Below are 18,670 nucleotides of genomic sequence, written 5' to 3'. Positions count from 1 at the left end.
TGCTGCTTTGGCAAGAGACTTAAGAGCTGGAAAATATAGCTAACAGGTTCACAGAAGTGTAAACTCCACATTACCATCTTGAAAATTACTCTATGAAAGTTATAAAACATATGCTAGTGGAGCAGCATATTCTTGGGGGTAACTGGTACAATCTGTGAAACAAGTTCCTAGAATATGGTCTTTATTACTCTTCTTATATGACAACTTCCAATAATTTCTTGGGAAAATTCCAGAATTAAATAAAGGAAGAGTATTTTCCACAAACAAACAAACAACAGCAACAAAAAACACACAGAGAGCTTTTTAAGCACGTTTAACTTGTTCTATTAGCAATTACGTTCTCTCTCCTGAAGTCTGTATAAAACTGGAGTTTAGTGAAGAACTTGAGGTGTATTTCACAGTTATGATCTTCAGGCAACATTATCCCAAAGTGGAACAAAGACACCCAGAGAACCGGTTCCCTACTTAGTGAATTCAGTAAAGCAAGACATGCAATCCACCATAACATCTTCTATTAAACACAACACTTGTGGCAAAAAGAAGCTTTTAAGTCCACAAGCCCTTCTCTTTCAAGTACACAATCCTCAAGACAATAATGATAAACTTTCTAGTTTGATCTGTATCAAAAAAGCAAAGCAGTGGCTACTGAGGTTTTCGGAGAAAGCAAACTTTTATTTGTCGGCTTGAAGTAGCTGCAGCAACTTGCTAAAAGGAAAGCAATAGCCATCTTTCTATAGAATTTCAGAGGTACTAACAGACACAATCAATGATAAGCACTATAATATTAAAGGAAACAAATGAGAAAATTAGATCAGTAGAGAATGAGACCACCAAATGAAGTCTCAGTGCAAGACTGAAAGGCAGAAGTAATACTTCAAATGGCTACAGAAAAGCACTATGAAGGAGTCCAAAACTTGTAGATTGAAACTTCGTAAGTTTTTAAAGGTATGATGAAATACTGGAAGCAATATTCCACACCAGAAAGTTTCAACAGGAGTATTTCAGCAAATATCAGCCAACTCCATACAATGTCTTATGAAGGAATCTTTTTATAGTAATCAAGCAGAGATCCCAAATACATCCGTTAAATAATCATTTTATGTCACTCTTTCCATGATCGCTCAAGACATAAAGGGTTTTAAATTGACTATTTTACAGAAGAATTTAATTGCATTTACTCCAATTATATCCCAGGTTTCTTTCTGATACTACAGATCCTAGTTAAGCAACTGTAAATAGGGATGGCAAAGAGAAACTCTGCTTTGATTCCCAAGACACTAGCATTTGAGCTTAGAATCAGAAAATCATAGAATGGCTTGGGTTGGAAGGGACCCTCAAAGATCATGAAGCTCCAACCCCTCCACCATATGCAGGGCCACCAACCTCCCTATTAAATATTAGACCAGGCTGCCCAGGACCTCATCCAACTGGCCTTGAACACCTCCAGGAAGAGGGGTGTCCACAGCCTCTCTGGGCAGCCTGTTCCAGCACCTCACCATTCACTCTGTAAAGAACTTCCCCTGATACTCAACCTAAATCCTCCCTCCCTCAACTTAAAGCCATTTCCCCTTGTCCTGCCATTATCTTAAGCTTATCTTAACATAGCTCCTCAGGTCACATACACAAGGTGGGAAAACTGGCATACTTCATAGGATGATCATCTTTTAAAATAGGTGTTTCTGTCCAGCAGCTATACTATCCCAATCCACTCCCTTTCAATTCATCTAGCCTCCCTACAAACCAACCCCAACTGCAGTCTTGTTATTGAAAGCACGGTAACAGGTATGAGAGCTGATTCAGAATTGGTGTCTGACAAATACAGTTTTGCAATTAACGGAGCAACAAATGACTCTTTTCCTACTTCGACATGTGGAGCAGATGCGAGTAGTAGAGGGATGGAATGAGAACAAGTTTTTTTCTGTTACAAACAGAATTCACATTCTTACTCTCAACTATTCCAAAATTCAACAGATTTCAATGCTCTCTGATTTAGGTTTTGTAACAGAAAACTGAACATCCCTCATCTGCTTAAGCCTTCAAAGAATGCTTCTGCCACTTCAGTTTTGTTAGATTTGTAATATGGAATCAGCACTCTCTTGACCTTTGCCCTGTGAAATAAATTGTTATGCTGCTCCTTTAATGTATTTCCATCCATTACTGCATGGATGGCATCACATCTGCAATAGAACCCAACATTCACCACCAAGTAACCAATCGATGCCTTGTAAAAAAGGGCTGATCTGAAATAATAAACACATTTTCCTTACTCTGTCTTGTATCTGAACAGGTATTAACCAGACCCAGTTGTACCACAGCACTGGTAAAATACTGAAAGCAGAAGGCACTGCCATGTGATCTTATGCTGTAAGGCAGGCCCTGTAAGTAATAACTGAAGTTTTATTCTCAAGTCAGCACCAGACACCAAGGCTTCATACATGTATGAGTCCCAATTAGGAAGTTCAGCTTTTCAAAAACCAGAGTTAAATATGTTAAAGGCTGCTATTTAATGATTTCACAATGCAGCAAGCTGTTAATGACAGGTAAATTCAGCAGAAGTAGAACTTCCATATGCAGAAGATCATTAACAACATCAAATTTACTACATCTAAGAGCCACTAACAGAGCCCAGTAAGCCATATCAATTTTATCTACAAATATCAGTCTTCCAGAGGTGAGTTTTTGCACACTTGAAATGTACAAAAGATCAATGAATAATTGTCTCACCTGAAGCTGGAAAGCATCAGTTTTTCAAGTTAATTTGGTATAGACTTTCTGCACCGAACGTTTACTGTTTCAAGACCTCAAGAGGAGATGAGCAATTGCTTGCGCATCCGTTGTTATAAATCTAGATTACAAGTATCTGTGTGTATATGTAGATATACATGCCATAATTATTATGCTTTTCTTTTTCTCTATCTCATTTTTTCCCTCATTTCTCCTCTCCATCTCACTGAGATGGGGGCAGTGAATGAACAGCCACGTGACGCTCAGTGATCTGCTGGGTTAAACCCCAATGCATCACCATATCTTAAAGAACTTGCACGCTGTAAAAGATTTCTTCTTTTAAGAACGTTGCAACAAAACGTTGCTGGCATGCCATACAGAGACTTCCTAGCCTAGAAGGAAAAAAAAAACGTCAAGCAGCAGCTATTCAGTTTGAGATGTAAGGATAATTTATCTGTAGGCATGGCATTAATATGTAGCAGAACTAAACCTATTCCTTAATAGAGGACATAAGAGAACGAACACTGACCTAAGAGACCAGGGAATGGGAGAAAGGAGGAAGCAGCAAATTTAACATGTGGAATCACTTGCCTGGAAGCTAAACAGATTAGCTGGAAACTTTTCACTCACTTGGTTAAGGTATTAAGAACACAAACATTATGTATGGATAAGATTATGAGAATGACTTGAATTAATAAAGCTGATACTCCACTCATACTGAGCTTACTTGACAAATGTATAGCTTGTATAGCTGCAGCTGTTGAGATGCACAAGCTCTGCTTATTACCAACAACCTAACTGTACAGTGTACATGTAATTCAACTTTGCTATTGCTAGACTCTGATTTAAGAACTGTTCAGAAAATCCTGGACTCCCAGTGATATAAAGTATACTCCACCAGGACTATCTTAATAAAGTAGTTCACAAACATACATTCTTGACTATGCTTAAGGAGTTACAAAAGTGATAGAATCTCACTGCAGGTTACTTCAGTTCTTTCTCCCTACCCTAGGTTCACAAACAAGTGAAGAAACAAAAAAATTAGAAACATCTTCACATACCAGTTATCATTTCTGCAAGCCGAGATTACAGCTTTGAGAGTGCGGGAGATATTTCCATCCTCCTGATGGCTGAGCCAAGAGGGAAAAAGGGGAGGGGAACAAAAAACGTCCATCTATGAGGCGAAAGCTCCCGAACGAGAAGCCCCGGGCACAATCCCGCGGCACCAACCCCGGCCCGCAGCGGGGGCCCGGCCACCGCCCTCAGCGGCCCCACCCGCAGCCCCGCGCCCGTTGCTCGGCAGCTGCGAGCCAACCGAGCCTGCCGGGAAGGCGGAGGGGCAGCACCACGGATAGCTCCTATTGGTCGAAGGAGGTGAGGGCGGAGCTCGAGGACGGCCGTCTTCTTCGCTATTGGCGGAGAGAGCCGTCAGTGCGGGGCGGGGGGCGGGGCCTCGCGGCTAGCGGGGTCGCGTTGAACGCCGCGTTAGGGCGGGGGAACGGAGCGAGGGGGCGGCGGCGGTCGAGGGTAAGCGAGCCGCCGGCTGCGAGGAGAGCGGCGCGAGGTAGGGAGCGGCGCGGGGGCCGTCCTCACCTGTCACCGGGCGCTCAGCCCTCCCTCCTCGCGGCCCCCGGGCTCCGGCCGCGGGCGCGGTCCCTCGCGGTAGCGGCCGGGCTGGGGCTGTGCTTTCGTCTAAGGGGACCCTCGTCCGAGGGAGGGCGGCAGGCAGGCAGGCAGGCTGTGCGCGCGGTGCCACCGGCTGTGCGCCGCTGCGCGGACGGATGCCGGCTGCCCTCAGGTAGGTGGGAGGGGGGCGGAGAGGGCAGACCCCGGGAAGGCCGCCTCTGGGCGCGAGGGCTCCCCGCCGCCGTCGCTGCGGCAGGCGGCACCTCGGAGTGGCGCTGCGCGAGGGGGGGAGCGGCTGGGGGCTGCGGCTGGGGGCTGCGGCTGGGGGCCGCCTCCGTGCGCGGGGCGGGGGGAGTTGCGAGGGCAGAGCCGCGCGACTTCTTATTCGTATAGCCGCGCTTCTTTTCACAGCAACGTGAATAGCTGTAAAACACATAATTCTACCTAAATTAAGTTGTTTAAATTGGAGATAAACAGATGTCTTAGACCTGCTTCTCTTTTTTTGCTGGAAGAAGTGAAGTCAATCACATTCTCTTACAAACAGGGCCTGGGTGTCCCTGTAGACAGCAGGGTGACCACAAACCAGCAACGTGGCCTTGTGGTCAAGAAGGCCAATGGTATCCTGGGATGCATTAAAAAGAATGTGGCCAGCAGGTTGAGTGAGGTGAGTGAGCAAAGTATTATTTACTAACCAGCTAACTGCAGGAGAAGACTCTTAACAGAATAGAAATTTATGTTCTTAACATGCTCCTTTTTGAAGAAAATGGTAGAAAAGACAGAAGTGAGGAATAGAGGATACTTAAACCAACCTGGATCCACTAGAAAACTTCAAAGTAGGGACAGTTACAAAAGCTCAGCTATTCCATTGAGGGAGTAAGCACGAAAAGAAAGACTGAAGCCTTTAGCTAGCAGTTTGTCAGAAAACAGTCTTAAATATGCGCAAGGGTGGAAAGAGACTTCCTATTTCCTTAAATGCAAGCAGATTGAAACAGTTTCTTTTGATTTCTGTATCTATGATTTTCATAAGCAGTTACAAGAACGGTGTTCTCAGATTGGATATTATGAGTAAATGCTTGTGTTGCATTTAAGGAAATAATAAACAGCAACTATTTCTCATCCAAGAAAAAGACAAACACGTAAACTGAATGAGCAGCTTATATACATATATCCCCTAGATATCTGTAGCACTCCCATGGTGTTGGCAGAAATGGCAGAGAATTTATAGAGATGCATACCTCCTCAAGCAGAAAGCAGAGGTTACTAAGGCACACTACCCCAGGTATCACCAATAGCAGTAGAAGCTTGTGCTTAGGCAACTCAAGTACACCTTTCACCCCCCACACGAATATTAAACATTACCATCATAGCATCCCCCCCCCCTTTTTTTTTTCTTTCTTTCCTTTTAAATTGTCTTTTATCTCAGGCCCACGAGATGCATGGAAATCAAAAGTCCGTGAGTTATGAACAAAGAAGTTCTTTGCCACAGAAAATACGTTACATATGGAGTGAGATGTTGTGCTGTTGCCAAGCACATCAGGCTTGCTAATGTAACTTCAAATGCAGAACTTCTAGCAGAACGTGCTAGAACTAATACCATGGTACAAGCCAGAGGAGTCTTGTCTGCTGCTCTTTCCTCTCACTGCTGTCGTGGACCCTGCAACAGGCTGGATTGGACAGTGCTGGTTAAACACAGCTTGTTTCCTGAGCATTTTATCAATTATTTCTGTATTGCTGATATACAGATATAGGGTTTTTTCCTGTTCCTCTGCACAGTTGAATTTCCATTTGCCACTTTCCCAGATACTGGCATCTTGGGACCTGGGAACCAAACACAAGTCAAACTAATCCCTCTAGGTATGTCATAATGCTGGTTTTTATGTTGCTGTAATTATCTGCAGTTGTATAGAGTATTTAAGACAAATGGAACTGTTTGGTATTACGGTTTGGTACATGAAAGAAAATAAAACATCCTTTATTTTAATATATGACAAAGAATGAATAATACTTACTTGCCACCAACCACTTCTCACTTCTGACACTCTACCAAACTGATGGATGTTCTACATAAAGCAACTCTTTCCTTCTTCCCTTTTGATTTAGTAGATTTTTTTTTATTTTAATGTTTGTTTCAGTCTACATATTGAAATAGGTTTTACTGGGCACCTTTACTTCTCAAACTTTCTGCATTCAGGTTTGTAAAGAAAGGCAGACTTTTCTTCTCCAAGATCAGACAGACAGCACATTCTTTGGCCAAAAAATTCTTGTTTCTTAACAATACTGACATTTTGCTCTGCCAAGCATTTAAAAGTGCATTCCTTTTAGAGACCTTCTCTTCGTTACAGTCTATATGTAACTGTGATACATATTTTCTCTGTATTTGGGAAAACCTAATAATAGATACAATTTACCACCAAAAATATTTGCAGTCATGACTTCATCATAGACTTTTTCCTACTTTTCCAGTACTTGTTTGATACTTTCTTTTTCTAGTAGGCAAAAATTCTAAGCCCTTGTCCTCCAGTAACTGTCTTTCATTTTCTGATACATTCAAAGATAACCTTTGGAGGCATGCCTTTTTCTGGGAAGCCAAGTTCTAACAGCAGAAAAAAATTTCAAAGGCTGTATGGAGAGCATCAACTACAATGGCAATAATATCACTGACCTTGCTAGAAGGAAGAAATTGGAACCTTCTAATGTGGTAAGAACATAACTTTATCATCATCTAAACTTCTGCTTCTCCTTCTAAGGAAAGTTTGTGAGTGTGTGTGACAGATGTTCTGAAATCATATAATATATAAAACAAAGTTTGTCACATGCCTAAAGATTTCATTATACATACTTTTATGATTTTTGTTTGTTTGTTTGTTTGTTTGTTTGTTTTTAATATCTGGGAACCTGTTTCTGCTGGGATTTAAGTTTCAGCTTTACAGAATTAGCCTTCAGCATCAGATGAATGTTTTTTAAAAGAAAACCAGTAGATCAGTATATACATTTTTGCTTTCATCTTATAGTAACCCAAAACTAGGATGGACAATATTTATTGTTAAATCAATTGCAGTGTGTCAAGGATCTAAATCCTGTTATCTTCCATCCCCACAGAGCAAGTTGCGTGGGTGTGCAAAATCATTAGAAAGGGAAGGCTCAGAGCCATTTTATGGGAGCTCCGTAAAGCATCAAGATACTAAACTTTGAAACTGTTATTTAGCTTATTAACATTACAGGGATTATTAACATTACATTCTATTTTTTTCTCTCCAAAGCATTCATAGTTGCTTTCATGTTTAAACTTGTGTCTTTCTGTAAGGGTTGATCAGGAAATCACTTTAATTTCTGTATTTTTAAGAATCTAGGCGTTCCTAAAATAGTTGGTGGATTACATGAGCAATGTGGGTAGGAAATAAATGTATTATTACCCTGAATTTGAGATAGATCTGTTCAAGGCTTTCTTCTGTACAGTACTGCAGCCTTCACAAAGCCCTGCTCACAGTATGTATAGTTTGATTACTGCTTTTTTTCTTTATGTATTTTGCATAGTACATAACAGTAATGAAGAATAAGATATAAGATAAACATGTACAGTAGAAATAAAGTGCAATGATTCTTCTTGGACAGATGTGCAACTTCTGAGATGTCTGTAGGACAAATTCCAGCTTTTGAAAAGCATAGCACAGCTAACAGTTCTGTAGAGTGTCTATAAACTCCTCTTTCTGGTTTATTTGGATGTGAATTTTCTGTTTGCTTGTTTTGTTTGTTAGTTGATTACATTCTGTTGCCTGTGACATTAAAGCAAAATCTACATATGTAGATTTGGTAGTGTTAGAGGTTTACCACTAAACTGTGGCATGCTAGTTTAATCTGATGATTCACTTCTGAGAATATAGAAACAGAAGTGAACTTTGCTTTCAGATGAATTATTTAAATTTCTTCCGCTCTTCAAAAACAGAATCAGTTTCACTTATGAAATCAACATGGATGTTTATGTTTCTTACAAAAAAACTTTTATTCTTCTAGTTTTGAACCTGATTTAGCATGAAAAATACTAAGCTGAAACTACTATTTTTGTTAACCACGTTTATGTTAATGGCACTTAAGCAATCCAACCAGGATCAAAGCTCCATTGTAGGAACTGTGCAGATGCATAGCAGTAGACATATCCTGCCCTAAAGAAAAAGCAAAAATAAATAACGTAATGAAATGGAACACAAAGTAATTGGTAAAGTTATAAGAAGCATCATAGGGGGAAAAAAAAAATAGATGGACAAAGAATAAAAAAGAGGTTTGAGACAAAAATAAAAATGTTCTTACTGTCAGATTTCAGAAGTTGTACAAGGAAAAGGAGTAAAAAATTAAATTTATACAACGAGGATGTCCAGAAAATCTAAGAAGTTAATCTTGATTTTACATTGAACAAAAATAGAATGAATAAAAATCCTTAGGTCTCACAAATACGTATGTTATGATCATAAATGCACCATTAAGAGTCTTTCAACATCTTCTTAAGCAATTTATTCATTTTATCTTTAGAGGGTAACAATGTGGAGCAAAAAAGTTTTGCAGTCCTCTGTGATAGAACAAGTGGCAGCAAACCTTTGAGGAGAAAGAGTAAGATGGATGGCCTTAAACAGTTTTTGCTTTTATTAATGGAGCCTGATTTGTTTTCACAGAAATGAGGCAAATAATAAACATACACAGAAAGGAGAGTAGGAGATAGAAGGACAACAAGAAAAAAAAAATGGAGTGTCAAATTTTCTCCCAAATGGACTTGCAAGAGTTGACAGTGACTTACTAGAGCATTAATTTCTTCTTTACAGCTTTATTCAGGTCTAAGACAGAAAAAAAGAACATGCACACGAGTCTTCCAATCCATATTTTCTATGTTATTTAAAGTAATAAGGTTATGTATGGTATTTTATGTTGGTTTCATTTACATTTGCAGGTACTAAAATCTAACAAGTTTCTCAAAACCTGTAACAGAAAAATGCTGAGAAGAATCAAATTTATTGCTCTCTCTCTTCACATACATTGGGCTTATGATCCTCCCACTTCAGTGGCTGCTCTTCCATGTATTACTGAGTGCAATCATGTACAAATATAAGATAAACATTTTCTTTAAAGTATTTATAGTATGTTGCGCTCAAATAAATATTTGAGAAAATAAAGAAATAACCTGACAGCTATTAATCAGAGTTTTATTGCCTTTAATATATGATCCATCCTGATATAGCAATTATTGTTGTTTTAGTAAATGCATTACCTCACTTTTACAGGTTTATTTTCAGCCAGTATATCTATCCTTTTGCTCAACACAACAGAGAACTTTCCAATAGCCAAAAAACATTCTGCCTTTAAATTAAATTAATCTTCTTGGAAATATTACTCTTCCAACTCTCCTGTTCTGTATGTCAGCTACTGCTCAAAGCTGTCTACTGTTCCTCCTGTTAACCATACAGTTATTAAAACTTGGTATATGAATACCTTTTCATCATATTTATCCACAATAAATGAATGAGACTTCTCCCCATAGAATCTTTCTATGAAACTTTCCATCCCTCTGTCTTTCTGCTAAATCTCAAATAATCTGAACTGCAGTTCATTTAGATATTAGACCTCAGGTTCAGATAACATCCTTGAGGTAATAAAATGTTATTGTCTGACAGATCTAAAGTGATATTTTTCCTGTAGAAAATTCCATGGGGCACTTACACTGAAACTGAGAAGTGTTTTTCCTTCTCTTGCTGAGTGAGGGTTTAAATAGGAAATGCATATACACAGAGCAAAATTTGGAAGGTAACATTTCCCATCAGGTCTTTTCAGTATTACAGAGCAAGAAAAAGATTTTTAAGACTTGCATGTGCTGATTAAGGTGATTGAATTTTTTCTACTATTATTTTCCTTTTAGTTTAGCAATAAAGAAATACATTAAAAAAATGCAGTAGGGGAAAGATCTGCCCATGGATTTGTTGTATTTGTGCATATCTAAATAGCAGTACAGGCATCTTGTCATCCCAAGGACACCATGGAGTATTCATATAATATAAAGAGAGATGATGGGGATTTTCTAATAACTAAATTGGAAATCAGAAATGTTACTTTTTTTTTTTTTTTTTTTTTCCCAATTTACCAGTTTGCAAGCAATGCCTCCTTTTCCATAAAGACAGCTCTTCAAGAAAGCCCATTTCTAACACTCACAGACCTGTGCAGAACACCATTTTTCATAGATGACAGACAGTAACTTTACAATAACATCAGCCATTTCTTTCAACACTGTCACAAATACCATTCAACAACAAATAGCATTCAACTAGGCCTCAACTGCCTAATTTCATTGAAGCCTGTATACCTTTCATTCAGTGTTAACATTACTTGAAAAAAAGTGTTTGGACGTTACATTATATTATCCTCAGTTCATCGTGTTGTAGCAGATCTAATCTTTAATGAAAACGAGACATGTAGGAATCCTATTTGAACTTTTCTTTTATCTTCACTCTTATTTCAAAAAGAAAGTCGTTGATTAAACACACCTAGTGACAAACCAACATGTGATTATCATCTATAATAAATGATACTCCTGCTTGCTAGTATAATTGTATTTGCTTTTCTTGTTGCCTTTGCTTGCTTCATCCACACCAGTAGATGTGTTGAGAAAACTGACTGGGAGAAAAGAGGTCATTCCCTGGTCCTGGTTACAAAGACAGCACAGACACAGCCCATGGTGACTGAAAAACAAGGAATAAAGAGGTTCAAGACTGTACTGCAAAAGTGTATTGCAACTGCAGGTTGCTTAAAGAAGTAGAAGCAAAGGGAATGTCCACAGGTTTGAAAAAGTGGCCTGCAACTACACAATATTCATTGTTTCAGAAAGGAGATTTAACGATGCAAAATCTTTGGCAAGAAAACAGTTGTTTTTAGGGATCAAATAGAGAGAGAAATAGTGCTGGGGACCTAGACTCCATTTAGGACATAATACTTGTCTTGTCTCTACACGTGAAAATATTTTAAATTACTAGCTGAGAGATCAGGGGTCCTGAACCATGGTATGTTCATTATTGTTGATTGCATGTACTGTGTCATATCACTTAAAAAATTAAAAACATTAATGGCACTGAAATTTCAAACTGGGTGCACGTACCACTGTGCATAACAACTGACAAGCTATTATCTACGTTGATTAAAACTCTTAGTGCTAGTGTTTTAGCTTCTCCAAAAGCAAGGAATAAACAATTTGAATGTAGGCTTTATCAGTATTTGTACTTGTAATAAAACCAGGAATATTCATAGAATCATAGAATCATAGAATTTTTTTTTGAGTTGGAAGGGACTCTTACAGACCATTGAGTCCAGTTCCCCAGTAATGAACAGGGACACCCACAGAGGTCAGAGACCTCAGAGGCCTGTCCAGCCTGACCATGAATATCTCCCCACTGCCATAATGTTGTCTTGCCCCAGACCTATACAAGACTACAAAGTGAGTCACCAGCTCTGGATTCCTACTTAGGAGGGGTTTGCCATCAAGATAGACAGCAAGTTTCCATGTAACCCTCTCCTCTAGGCATCAGCCCTGGGAAACATGCTGCCAAATATTCTTCAGAAAAGCATCTTAGAGAGGTTTCTGTGAGCAGATGGGGGACATTTGATGAAGCAAACGGATGCTGGGTAAGCAGTAATTCTCACTCAACAACCAGCCTGGGGGCTCCGTTCTTTCTTCATTTCCATTCTTTCTGATGGAAATGTCCTTGAAACTTAATTGAGTTTGCATGGAATTTTACACTTTTTGGATTTCTAATCTTTCTCATCATTAATCCTTAAATATGTGTTCCACAATACCACTAACCAATTATAGAAAAATAATTTAAAATAATCATGTATCAAACTTTTTTAAAATTCTATTTGGAAGGTAGGAGACCTAATTACAGGCATGGGACTTTAATGTATGTGCTGAAAACTGAAACTCAATATCTACTTTTTCATTGCTCTTCAGCAACCTGAGCAAATAGATTACCTCCTGTGATAGGTTTCTGACAGTCCCTCTTAGTTTGACAGTTATTTTAGAGAGAGTCACTTTTGTATATAATGAAAGGAAAAGTTGCCAAGCATACGTACATATTTTATGTTTCTTAAAACTTAAAAGCTAGAGGAAAGACTCCATTTTTAGTCATGCCATTTTAAATTCAGAGTATTTGTACTGTCCGCCAGGTTTACATCAATGACACAGAATGGCATCTAGCCCAAGGGCTGAGTTACATTTCTTGCACAGGAAGGGCAGCTTTTATAATTGAGTGTATCAGTTACTGCTTTGAACTTTTTTTGTGTTACTACATTCATGTGAAAATATGATGTGCATTTTCGCATCTTCTATGTATGCCAAAAGAATTAAAAGCAATTTCTATCGAAGTGTTTCCTTGAAATTGCAACAAAAAAAATATATAAATATTAAAAACAATAAAACAAAACAAGACATTTTCTCCCAGAAATACCAGGACTCTTAGAAATACCTCACGTTTCATCTCAAGAATACTGCTTTCCACTCCTCAAGATCACACTGACTCCCATCACAATGGCCTTTTCTCCCACATACACCAGCTTTCTCCCAAATACACGACATTTTCTCCCACATACACCCGTTTTCTCCCAAAGATGGGACATATTCTCCCAGAAATGCCAGCTTATTCTTTAAAAAACGGCCTCTTTTTCCCAAAATACCAGCTTTCTCACAAACACCTGTCATTTTCCAACCAAGTCTGCTACTATCTCCCAGAAACAGCCGGTTTCCGAGAAATACCTGACGTTTGCTCTCCCAAATACTACTTGACACTCCTCCAGAGGACATTGTCTCCCCTATTTACCACGTTGTCTCCCCAAGAGACCACTTGGCACACCAAAAAGACCACCGTTGCTCTCCAGTACAAGATCTTCTTTCCCACCGGTTCCCACTTTTCTCCCCCAGCTATGTCATTTCCTCCCAGAAATGCCACTTTTCCCTTGGAAATTTCACCTTCTCTTCCAAAAGGAGGAGATTTGCTCCCAGAAATACCCCTTCTCTTACAACTGCCACACGCTTTCTCCCCAAAAAGCCTCCATGACAATGCCAAATGGGACACTTGCAGCCAAGAAGAGGACACCTTCTCTCAGAAAGACCACTTTTCTCCCCAAGAGAGGAGATTTTCTCCCAATTGGATGACATTTGCTGTAAGAAAGACCTGTTTTCTTCCCTCAAGAGGACATTGTCTTTCCCACTGAGGACATTTTCTCCCAGAAGTGCCGCTACTCTGTGAAACACCTCCATTTCCTCCCAAATCTACTCCATGACACGCCTCAGGATGACACTTACTCCCCGATTTGGGGCATTTTCTCCCAGAAATACCACTTCTCTCCCAAAGGGATGGCCTTTTCCCTCTCTAGCATCTGTTTCCTCACCAATACCTGGCATTTTCTCCCAGAAACACCAGCTTTCTCACAGATACATCACCTTCCCCCCCCCACATCAGACCTCTTCTCCCAGAAATACCAGGACTCTGCTGAATATTTCCCATTTCCTCCGGAACATACAGCATTACACTCCGCAAGAGGACAGTTTCTTTCAGAAATGTGGCATTTTATCACAGATACACCATTTTTATGCCCAGTAGAGCTCCTTTTCTCCCAGAAATAGCACTGCTCTTAGCAAGAGCTCCCATTTTCTAACCAAAATGCTGCTTTACACTCCTCAAGATCACACTTACCCCCATCAAGATGGCAGTGTCACAGAAATACCAGCTTCTGCCCCCAAAATGGGACTTTGGCTCTCCAAAACAAGACATTTTCTCCCAGAAATACCAGGACTCTTAGAAATACCTCACGTTTCATCTCAAGAATACTGCTTTCCACTCCTCAAGATCACACTGACTCCCATCACAATGGCCTTTTCTCCCACATACACCAGCTTTCTCCCAAATACACGACATTTTCTCCCACATACACCCGTTTTCTCCCAAAGATGGGACATATTCTCCCAGAAATGCCAGCTTATTCTTTAAAAAACGGCCTCTTGTTCCCAAAATACCAGCTTTCTCACAAACACCTGTCATTTTCCAACCAAGTCTGCTACTATCTCCCAGAAACAGCCGGTTTCCGAGAAATACCTGACGTTTGCTCTCCCAAATACTACTTGACACTCCTCCAGAGGACATTGTCTCCCCTATTTACCACGTTGTCTCCCCAAGAGACCACTTGGCACACCAAAAAGACCACCGTTGCTCTCCAGTACAAGATCTTCTTTCCCACCGGTTCCCACTTTTCTCCCCCAGCTATGTCATTTCCTCCCAGAAATGCCACTTTTCCCTTGGAAATTTCACCTTCTCTTCCAAAAGGAGGAGATTTGCTCCCAGAAATACCCCTTCTCTTACAACTGCCACACGCTTTCTCCCCAAAAAGCCTCCATGACAATGCCAAATGGGACACTTGCAGCCAAGAAGAGGACACCTTCTCACAGAAAGACCACTTTTCTCCCCAAGAGAGGAGATTTTCTCCCAATTGGATGACATTTGCTGTAAGAAAGACCTGTTTTCTTCCCTCAAGAGGACATTGTCTTTCCCACTGAGGACATTTTCTCCCAGAAGTGCCGCTACTCTGTGAAACACCTCCATTTCCTCCCAAATCTACTCCATGACACGCCTCAGGATGACACTTACTCCCCGATTTGGGGCATTTTCTCCCAGAAATACCACTTCTCTCCCAAAGGGATGGCCTTTTCCCTCTCTAGCATCTGTTTCCTCACCAATACCTGGCATTTTCTCCCAGAAACACCAGCTTTCTCACAGATACATCACCTTCCCCCCCCCACATCAGACCTCTTCTCCCAGAAATACCAGGACTCTGCTGAATATTTCCCATTTCCTCCGGAACATACAGCATTACACTCCGCAAGAGGACAGTTTCTTTCAGAAATGTGGCATTTTATCACAGATACACCATTTTTATGCCCAGTAGAGCTCCTTTTCTCCCAGAAATAGCACTGCTCTTAGGAAGAGCTCCCATTTTCTAACCAAAATGCTGCTTTACACTCCTCAAGATCACACTTACCCCCATCAAGATGGCAGTGTCACAGAAATACCAGCTTCTGCCCCCAAAATGGGACTTTGGCTCTCCAAAACAAGACATTTTCTCCCAGAAATACCAGGACTCTTAGAAATACCTCACGTTTCATCTCAAGAATACTGCTTTCCACTCCTCAAGATCACACTGACTCCCATCACAATGGCCTTTTCTCCCACATACACCAGCTTTCTCCCAAATACACGACATTTTCTCCCACATACACCCGTTTTCTCCCAAAGATGGGACATATTCTCCCAGAAATGCCAGCTTATTCTTTAAAAAACGGCCTCTTTTTCCCAAAATACCAGCTTTCTCACAAACACCTGTCATTTTCCAACCAAGTCTGCTACTATCTCCCAGAAACAGCCGGTTTCCGAGAAATACCTGACGTTTGCTCTCCCAAATACTACTTGACACTCCTCCAGAGGACATTGTCTCCCCTATTTACCACGTTGTCTCCCCAAGAGACCACTTGGCACACCAAAAAGACCACCGTTGCTCTCCAGTACAAGATCTTCTTTCCCACCGGTTCCCACTTTTCTCCCCCAGCTATGTCATTTCCTCCCAGAAATGCCACTTTTCCCTTGGAAATTTCACCTTCTCTTCCAAAAGGAGGAGATTTGCTCCCAGAAATACCCCTTCTCTTACAACTGCCACACGCTTTCTCCCCAAAAAGCCTCCATGACAATGCCAAATGGGACACTTGCAGCCAAGAAGAGGACACCTTCTCTCAGAAAGACCACTTTTCTCCCCAAGAGAGGAGATTTTCTCCCAATTGGATGACATTTGCTGTAAGAAAGACCTGTTTTCTTCCCTCAAGAGGACATTGTCTTTCCCACTGAGGACATTTTCTCCCAGAAGTGCCGCTACTCTGTGAAACACCTCCATTTCCTCCCAAATCTACTCCATGACACGCCTCAGGATGACACTTACTCCCCGATTTGGGGCATTTTCTCCCAGAAATACCACTTCTCTCCCAAAGGGATGGCCTTTTCCCTCTCTAGCATCTGTTTCCTCACCAATACCTGGCATTTTCTCCCAGAAACACCAGCTTTCTCACAGATACATCACCTTCCCCCCCCCACATCAGACCTCTTCTCCCAGAAATACCAGGACTCTGCTGAATATTTCCCATTTCCTCCGGAACATACAGCATTACACTCCGCAAGAGGACAGTTTCTTTCAGAAATGTGGCATTTTATCACAGATACACCATTTTTATGCCCAGTAGAGCTCCTTTTCTCCCAGAAATAGCACTGCTCTTAGGAAGAGCTCCCATTTTCTAACCAAAATGCTGCTTTACACTCCTCAAGATCACACTTACCCCCATCAAGATGGCAGTGTCACAGAAATACCAGCTTCTGCCCCCAAAATGGGACTTTGGCTCTCCAAAACAAGACATTTTCTCCCAGAAATACCAGGACTCTTAGAAATACCTCACGTTTCATCTCAAGAATACTGCTTTCCACTCCTCAAGATCACACTGACTCCCATCACAATGGCCTTTTCTCCCACATACACCAGCTTTCTCCCAAATACACGACATTTTCTCCCACATACACCCGTTTTCTCCCAAAGATGGGACATATTCTCCCAGAAATGCCAGCTTATTCTTTAAAAAACGGCCTCTTTTTCCCAAAATACCAGCTTTCTCACAAACACCTGTCATTTTCCAACCAAGTCTGCTACTATCTCCCAGAAACAGCCGGTTTCCGAGAAATACCTGACGTTTGCTCTCCCAAATACTACTTGACACTCCTCCAGAGGACATTGTCTCCCCTATTTACCACGTTGTCTCCCCAAGAGACCACTTGGCACACCAAAAAGACCACCGTTGCTCTCCAGTACAAGATCTTCTTTCCCACCGGTTCCCACTTTTCTCCCCCAGCTATGTCATTTCCTCCCAGAAATGCCACTTTTCCCTTGGAAATTTCACCTTCTCTTCCAAAAGGAGGAGATTTGCTCCCAGAAATACCCCTTCTCTTACAACTGCCACACGCTTTCTCCCCAAAAAGCCTCCATGACAATGCCAAATGGGACACTTGCAGCCAAGAAGAGGACACCTTCTCTCAGAAAGACCACTTTTCTCCCCAAGAGAGGAGATTTTCTCCCAATTGGATGACATTTGCTGTAAGAAAGACCTGTTTTCTTCCCTCAAGAGGACATTGTCTTTCCCACTGAGGACATTTTCTCCCAGAAGTGCCGCTACTCTGTGAAACACCTCCATTTCCTCCCAAATCTACTCCATGACACGCCTCAGGATGACACTTACTCCCCGATTTGGGGCATTTTCTCCCAGAAATACCACTTCTCTCCCAAAGGGATGGCCTTTTCCCTCTCTAGCATCTGTTTCCTCACCAATACCTGGCATTTTCTCCCAGAAACACCAGCTTTCTCACAGATACATCACCTTCCCCCCCCCACATCAGACCTCTTCTCCCAGAAATACCAGGACTGCTGAATATTTCCCATTTCCTCCGGAACATACAGCATTACACTCCGCAAGAGGACAGTTTCTTTCAGAAATGTGGCATTTTATCACAGATACACCATTTTTATGCCCAGTAGAGCTCCTTTTCTCCCAGAAATAGCACTGCTCTTAGGAAGAGCTCCCATTTTCTAACCAAAATGCTGCTTTACACTCCTCAAGATCACACTTACCCCCATCAAGATGGCAGTGTCACAGAAATACCAGCTTCTGCCCCCAAAATGGGACTTTGGCTCTCCAAAACAAGACATTTTCTCCCAGAAATACCAGGACTCTTAGAAATACCTCACGTTTCATCTCAAGAATACTGCTTTCCACTCCTCAAGATCACACTGACTCCCATCACAATGGCCTTTTCTCCCACATACACCAGCTTTCTCCCAAATACACGACATTTTCTCCCACATACACCCGTTTTCTCCCAAAGATGGGACATATTCTCCCAGAAATGCCAGCTTATTCTTTAAAAAACGGCCTTTTTTTCCCAAAATACCAGCTTTCTCACAAACACCTGTCATTTTCCAACCAAGTCTGCTACTATCTCCCAGAAACAGCCGGTTTCCGAGAAATACCTGACGTTTGCTCTCCCAAATACTACTTGACACTCCTCCAGAGGACATTGTCTCCCCTATTTACCACGTTGTCTCCCCAAGAGACCACTTGGCACACCAAAAAGACCACCGTTGCTCTCCAGTACAAGATCTTCTTTCCCACCGGTTCCCACTTTTCTCCCCCAGCTATGTCATTTCCTCCCAGAAA

General features: G+C 41.2%; 1 long non-coding RNA gene across 1 annotated transcript; it reads left to right on the top strand.

Annotated features, from left to right (window-relative positions):
- Nucleotides 1–4,176: 4,176 nt before the first annotated feature.
- Nucleotides 4,177–7,026, top strand: LOC149912115 (uncharacterized). The gene is made up of 3 exons (XR_016462368.1): nucleotides 4,177–4,288; nucleotides 4,895–5,014; nucleotides 6,904–7,026. It is a non-coding gene; the product is annotated as an uncharacterized LOC149912115 (long non-coding RNA).
- Nucleotides 7,027–18,670: the final 11,644 nt, after the last annotated feature.

The sequence above is a fragment of the Phasianus colchicus genome, unplaced genomic scaffold (assembly GCF_987193195.1).
Source record: "Phasianus colchicus unplaced genomic scaffold, bPhaCol1.hap1.1 HAP1_SCAFFOLD_43, whole genome shotgun sequence".
NCBI classification, from domain to species: domain Eukaryota; kingdom Metazoa; phylum Chordata; class Aves; order Galliformes; family Phasianidae; genus Phasianus; species Phasianus colchicus.
Note: the sequence above shows the minus strand (reverse complement) of the source record. Positions and strands in the feature narration are given on the sequence as shown.